An 8092-nucleotide genomic window follows, 5' to 3' on the forward strand; every position below is an offset into this window, starting at 1 on the left:
TCAAAGTGCAACCTTTGGAATACTGCACCTTTTTAGAATAGCTATTTTTGACTTGAGGGATCAGTTTCTGAATAAAAGATCATCATAAAAATTAAAATGCTCAAAATTATCAAGATACCAAAAAAGAAAATATAAATTTATATTCCCACAGGCAGACTTTACTAAGCACATGTTTCAGAAGCAGTTCCACGATTCTGAATGCCACTATGCCGGCCTTCAACCTGCACCATCAGCTTCCTGAGTCTCCAGCTCATCGATGGCAGATCTCGGGACTTCAGTCTCCACAGTTCTCTGTGCCAGTATATAAAGGAGAGATGCATTAGTCTGAAGAATCTCGACTAATGCACACCGTGGTAGAGGGGGGTGAGGGGGGCACATGGGAGCACACGCCAACAAAGCTCTGTAACAAACAGAGACTCTGATCACAGAGCTACTTAACCTCTTGTAATTTCTTGAGTGATGGAGGTGATAGGAACATCCTTTATTATATTTGGTCTTAGTCCAGGTTCCTTGACATAAAAGCTTCTAAAACCCTCTGAATCCCCAAAGAGGGAGTGATGACTGAGGTTTTTGTATGCTAATGTGAAGGCTTGTGCCTGGGGGCTCCTTGATAGCTTCTGATAGAAACTGGTCTCCAGAAAAGCTAAAACAGGATGAGAGGGTTGGAACTTTTGAGCCAGCCTCTTACTTCCTTTGGGAGAGGCAAGGGGCTGGTGACTGAATTAGTCCTCAGTGGCCAATGATTTAACCAACCATGCCTAAATAATGAAACCTCATTAAAACCTTTTCCTATGAGGTTTGGAGAGCTTCCAGGTTGGTGAACACATCCATGTGCTGGAAGGGTGGTGCACCTCAAACTCCCCGCATCGAGAACTCCTGCACTTGGGACTCTTCTGGATCTTGAACTATGTAGCTCTTCATCTGGTTGTTCATCTGTATCCTTTATAATAAGCCAGTAAACATAAGTGTTTTCCTGCATTCTATAAACAATGAGAGCAAATTAGTGAACTTGAGGAAGAGGCTAGGGAACCCTCATTTTACAGCTGGTTGATAAGAGGTACAGATGACCACCTGGGACTTGCAACTGGCAGCTGAAGTAGGGAAGCAGTTTTGTGCAGCTGAGCCCTTAACCCTTGGGTCTGTGCTAGCACCAGGCAGTTACTGTCAGAATTGAATTAAATTGTAGGACACCCACTTGGTGACCAGAGTTGGAGAATCAATTGTTGGCATGAGAAAAAAATCCGCACATTTGGTGTCAGAATCGCTGAGAGTAAAAACAGTCTGTAGACCTTCTGATGATAAAGCTAAATTCAATAACAAATTGAAAACTTATGCACAGAGAAGTGGCCTTGTTAAATTTGAACAGTTAATCTCCAGCCTATTAATCTCCTCCGTTCTGATGCAGCCCTGGAAATCAAAATGTGTAACAGAATTGTACTTGTTATTAAATGTGAGAATTGTTATTAAGAGAAAAATGTTTCCGAATACATTATGTTTTAAGTTTAGAGAGACCCAGACACATCCTTGCCCTGGCTTTCTGAGGGTTGTTATTTTAGCAAAACCAATACTCCTCTCCTAGCCTCTGAGTTCAAAGATAATATTAGAGGAGAACTAAGAAGAAAGAGTAAAGACAGTGTAGCATTCATGGAAGAAAAAAATAGAACAACTTATAAAAATTGTTCTTAAAGCTTGAGACAAACCAATGTAGAGGTGTAAGTCATTATTATCCCGTGACTCCACTTAAATTTCTAATGCTAGGAAATGGAGGTTAGAATCTAATGTTGCTTATCAGCTTCTGCTCTAGAGGACCTCCAATGATTGAGTTCAATAGTATGAGCATCAAAGGAATGTCACTTGAGGCCTTTAAAGCAACTGTAGGTTAGTTAGGGAAATGTGGTCAAATTGTCACGGGACTGCTTCCATGCCAGGGGCTGGCCCTTCCCTGGCACGGTCCAGGACATTTCACATGACATGTGACCTCCAGGCTCATGATTCATGCAGAAAATATTTCAAGGAGAAGTGTAAGTTTATTAAAGCTTGGGACAGTGAGGCAAAGGACGTGTTTCTGGAGAAGGATCAAGGGGTCAGCCCAGGATGAGCTGCTGCTGCCCATTGCTCTCCTGCAAGCAAATTAGATGCCTGAGGTGCTGTGACATTCATGGTGGGGTTCAGGATTTGAAGGAGGGGCTGACACACAAATGAAAAGGCTATACAAGAAATACGAATTTAGAAGGCATTGGGGGCCATGAGGTGTCGCTTTCGTGACACTGACCTCTGGCCCGGTCGATTTTTATTTACTTGAATACACATTTGCCCTTTAGCAATGCATACAGGCATATCAAAGGTAAAGTTTGGTAAACAATAAAAGTATTATCAGGTTAAGGAATTGCCTTGAGCCACCACTATCTCAACACTCAGTGCTTAGCGTCAGCCCTGCTAATGCCCAAGGTCCATCAGCCTTCTGCGTTCCTTGGTGCACTGACAGTATTAGCAAGCGGTGGCTACCTGCACTGAGGAAAGGGGGTTGTGAGTATACCCAAAAAATGATTTTATTTATTTTCTATAGGTGGGAATTTTAGGGAGGTCCCAGGGGAGGATCTCAATAGAATATTCACTACATTTCCAGGTGTGTTTTTTAGCATGCTGATGTATTAAAATGAGCATATAATGGGGCCTAGGGTCATTTTCTGATTTTATCTTTATCTTGGATTAGTCTGGCTCTAATTGGCTTTTTGTTATTTATCTCCCTAAAGTGATTTAAACCACCTACTGTTAGATATTTTTGGTGAGGGAGTACATATTTAGACCACCTGCACTTAGGTATCTATGTTTAGGCAGAATCCAGTCTTGTGATTTATCAGCTGTCTGTTAATTGCTCAGCCTTTTTGGCCATTTGTTCAACCATTTGTCTCAGTTTCTTCATTCCACTTGCCAAGGAATCTTCCTAATTTCTCACTAACCTGCCTCAAAATCTTTCAAATGACCACGAGTATCTAGAGGAGCTGTTAGAGAAAACCCCCTCCATCAATGGAGCCTATTGGAATCCCCAACTTTTCATATAATTTCCAATAGCAGTGTGGTGGGCATGATGAGGAATAAGGCAGATGCTAAGATACAGCTGAGTTGAAGGGCTACATAGTTCATATCCAGAGGGATTGAAACAGGAAATCTGACTACTTCTGGGATATGAATAAAAATGTGAATGGAGCTATTGAACTAAATCCTGGAGTAAGATAAGTACTCTAGAAGGAACAGATGTCAATGTGGACAATAATGGTGATAGTGTGATTTGGTAATTGAAAAGAGACAGCAAAGACAGACTCTGAAATCTGCATTCAGGTCCTGTGACAATGTTGTTATTGGACTCAATTATGTTACATTACTGATATATAACTGAATAAGTTTTATCATGAGGGATGACTCATCTAAGCACATGTCAGTTAGTAAGGAAATGCAGAGTTTTGTTAACTATAAATTAAGACTTAATGGGAATCTGTAAGCAATATTTGATCCCAGGAACACAGCTTTCTATTTTCTTAAGGAAGACTAATAGCATAAAACAGCATCCTGCCTCACTGGTTAAACAACAGAATGAGAAGACAGGGACTGTGAATTATAATTTTGAATAATGATTTATCTCACACTAGGTGAAGCAATTAACTTTGGTTTCCTTGGGTATAAAATGAAACAAATAATACTCAATTACCTTGTGGAAATATTATAATGAGAAACTCAAGGTGCATACTGATAAATAACCTCAAAAGTATAAAGTTCTAGATAACATAAATAATATTTCAAAATTCATCAGTCAGATGCAAAACATGTTGCTAGTTTTATGCAACATTGTTGAGCTACTAACATAAATGGTTTGTGAATGTGGTAAATGTGTCTTTACATTTCTAAATAAAATGACTGAGGCAAAATTAAATTTATTCAAAGAATTTTTTAAAGTTACAAAAATTAAGACTCAATGACATTGGCTTATAGAAAAACTGACCAATGGAACAGAAAAGATTGCAGCAAGAGAGCCACACATACAGGGTGGGGCAAAAGTAGGTTTACAGTTGTTCTTGTGGAAAATAATACAATAATTAATAAATAATAATGCAAAAATAGATTCTGTATTTTGTGTACTCACTACTATAAGCCTACTTTTGTCCTACGCTGTATACAGTGACTGAATGTGTCAAAATAATTACTTTATGCAGTGAGGAAATAATTGCCTTTTTTATTTTAGAAACTGTTTATTTTCCATCAACCTTATTTACATTTTGTTTATGAGGTTGCTGAAGAACAGCTGAAGACCACTCATTGGTAGTTTCTACCCACTCAGTGGCCTGAGCAGTGGGGGCTGCAGACCGGTTTTCAGGGGCTTGCTGAGCACTCCAGTCTTCAGCAGGAACCTTCTGGGCAGCCACAGAGGGCACCTGCGCCTTCAGACCAGTCTGCGACCTCAGGCTGAGCACAGTGAACTCAGGAGCTGGAACTCCTTTCACCCTGAAATTCCTCCCTGGCCACAGCCTTTTCGGCAGCGGTCTGCTCTTTCTTTTCAATCTCTTCAGGATCTCTGTAGAAGCAGAGATCAGGCACGACCTCCATGGGTGTTCCAGGGAATGGTACCATGCATGCGCAGAATTTCCTGGGCCAGTATCCACTGTATCGGACCCACTGCGTAAGCGCCCTCGTCGTTGCCAGGGATGGTAATGTGTACATAGTGCAGAGGCAGGTCTGTGTTATACCAGGCAATGGTAGCCAGGTTAACAGAAGACTCCTCTGTGAGAGGCTGGCTGGTCAGAACTGGGATCAGTAACCAGCAGAGGTCTCGGGACCCAGAAGTCTTTTGGGATCTGATTAGTGAAGCTTTCAGGAGGGAGGCGGTCAGCAACAGGAGTGGCTCCAGGGGCAGCAGCAAATTTCAGCGCAGCTCGTTGGCGGATATCCCTGGAGGATAGATAGGACACTGACATCACCTGGGTTTTCAGTTGGCAACAATGGCATTAGCGGACAGCGAGAAGCTTCTGCCAGGTTTTCGTCGGATTTATGAGGTAGACGCCATGGCTTTTCCTTTTGCAGAGGTACCGTTCCATTCGGATCTCCAGGGTGCTGCCGCCCAAGTGGGTTCCCGCAGTAAGGAATTTACAGAGCATCACTCATTTACAGAGCATCAAGGTCTCCCTTTAAGTTATGTGGGAGCCCAGAACAATGTCAGATGGGTCCCTCTCTCGATAGCATAAATAGGCGAAAGAATGGTCTTTTTAATAACTGGTATTGGGCTACATTAAAATTGAAAACTTCCATTTGTTGAAAGATTCTACTTATAGAATGAAAGGTAAGCCACAAACTGATGAAAATACTTTCAAATCAGATCTCACAAAGGATTCACGTCTAGAAAACATTTATTTTAAAACTCCTAAAATCAATGAAAAAGACAATAGAAAAACTGGCAAAGCAATTAACCCTCCATTCACAAAACAGGTTACCTAAAGGACTGACAAATAATTGTTTGTTTTGAATTGTTTTAATTGAATTTTAGAGAGAGAAGAAGGTAGAGGAAGAGAGAGAAATATCGATGTGAGAGTGATACATTGCTCTGCTGCCTCCTGCAAGCCTCTACTATGGATTGAACCATTAACCCAGGCATGTTCCCTGACCAGGGATCAAACTGGCAACTTTTTGGTGCCTGGGACGACATCTAACCAACTGAGTCACACTGGCCATGGCCGGACTGACAAATATTTTAAATATACTTTACCTCATTGGTCATCAGAAAAATATAAATTAGAACCATAGTAGAAACATGTCCACACAGATAGCTAAAATGTAAAAGAGTACTATTATGGGCTTAATAATGTCCTCCAAAAATCTTATGTGGAAGTCTTAACCCTAAGTATGTCAAAATATGACTATTTGGAGATGGGGGTCTTAAGAGCGGTAATTAAGTTAAAATGAGGTGATTAGGGTGAGCTCTAATCCAATATGTCTGATGTCTTTATAAAAAATAGATATTTGGACACAGATAGGAGACCATGTGTCCAGGAAACAGCTGGTCAATGTTTCTCTCTCATAGATGTTTCTAACTACCATGTGAGGCCCAGGGAGAATATGGCCATGTACAAACCAAAAAGAAAAAAAACAACCCTGTGGACACCTCAATTTCAGACTTCCAGACTACACACCTGTGACAAAATAATTTTCTGTTGTGTAAGCATTCCAGTCTCTAGTATTTATTTATGGTTGCCCTAGCATACTAATACAATGACAATACCAGTGGGTTGGGGTATAAGCTGGTATAATCACTCCGGAAAACTTGTTTGGTGGTATCTGCTAAACCTGAAACAGTCTACTACTATCTAGCTGTCTTACTCCCAGGGTTGTGGATATATTCACCAAAGGACATATACAATAATATCCATAACATAACTAGTCTTAGTAGCCCAAATGGGTAACAACCCAAATCTCCATCAACAGTAGAAAGGATATACTATGAGCTGGGGTACTTTTTACTCTGTATCTTTTTGGAACAATTAGACATAAAAGATAATTATTACATTCAAAAAGCATGGATAGCTATTGCAAACATAGTGCTAAGCAAAATGCCAGATACGAGGACGAAGGAGGAAATAATTGCAAGTAGCATTGGGGCAGTGGTTGCTCTGCATTACCTAAATGTTTTCTTGTCTTTTTGTGTTGTGTTTTGTTTTTTGGGTTTAGTTTAAAAAAGAATATACAGAAAGTACATCAACTCTTCATTCAAAATACCCTAAAGGCTCAGCCTCTCATTCAGAGAACAAGCTGAAGACCTTGCTTGGCTTACACCCTTCATACCTCTGCCATGACCGCATATTGCATCACCTTTGCTCACACTGGCCTCCTGGCCATGCCTCTAACACTCCAAGGTTACTTTCACTTCAGGGCCTTTGTAATAACCCCATCGCTTGCTTCCTCACTTACAACAGGTCTCTGACTGAATACTAATTTCTTGTGAGGTCTTCCCTGACCTCCCTATTGAACATATTAACACAGTACAGATTACATAACTAAATTTTATTTAAAATAATAAAATTGTTTAAGCAATGTAATTTGAGGTCAGTTACTCAAATTAAATAAAGTTATCAATCAATATCCCTGATAATCATAGATGCTAAAATCTACAACAAAATATTAGCAAATCAGATTCAGCATTAAAAAGATCATACACCATGACCAAATGGGATTTATTCTGGGGATGTTAGGCTGGTACAATACTCACAAATCAATAAATGTGATATGTCACATAAACAAAATGAAAGATAAAAATCACATGATCAAATAAACAGACAGAAAAAGCATTCAACAAAATCTGGCACACATTTCTGATAAAACTCTCAGTAGAGTGTGAGTAGAGGGATTATACTGCAACATAATAAAGGCCATATATGACAAACATACAGCCAACATCATACTAAATGGGCAAAAACAAAAACATTTCCCTTAAGAACAGAAACAAGACAGGGATGTCTGTTTTCACCATTCTTATTCAACATAGTACTGGAAGTCCTAGCCACAATGATCAGACAAGAAGAAAAAAATGAAAGGCATGAAAATTGAAAAGGAAGAAGTAAAAGAGTCATTATTCACAGATGACATGATATTGTACATAGAAAAACCTAAAGACAACCAAGAAACATGCTAGATTTAATAAATGAATTCTGTAAAGCAGCAGGATACAAAATTAACACCCAGGAATCTATGGCATTTTTATACACCAATAATGAATTCTCAGAAAGAGAAATTTTACAAAAAATCCCATTTACCATTGCAACAGAAAATGAGATACCTAGAATAAACTTAACCAAGGAGATAAAAGACCTGTAATTGGACCCTAACTGGTTTGACTCAGTGGATAGAGTGTTGGCCTGCAGACTGAAGGGTCCCAGGTTTGATTCCAGTCAAGGGTATGTACCTTGGTTGTGGGCACATCCCCAGTACGGGGTGTGCAGGAGGCAGCTGATCAATGTTTTTCTCTCATAGATGTTTCTAACTCTCTATCCCTCTCCCTTCCTCTCTGTAAAAAATCAATAATAAATATTTTTAAAAAAGACCTGTACTTGGA

At 39.8% G+C, this 8092-nt stretch overlaps 1 pseudogene; it reads right to left on the bottom strand.

The window, feature by feature from the left end:
* Positions 1 to 216: 216 nt before the first annotated feature.
* On the bottom strand, positions 217 to 5147 carry LOC102249776 (annotated as a pseudogene).
* Positions 5148 to 8092: the final 2945 nt, after the last annotated feature.

This window comes from Myotis brandtii, unplaced genomic scaffold (genome assembly GCF_000412655.1).
Source record: "Myotis brandtii unplaced genomic scaffold, ASM41265v1 scaffold124, whole genome shotgun sequence".
Lineage (NCBI taxonomy): Eukaryota > Metazoa > Chordata > Mammalia > Chiroptera > Vespertilionidae > Myotis > Myotis brandtii.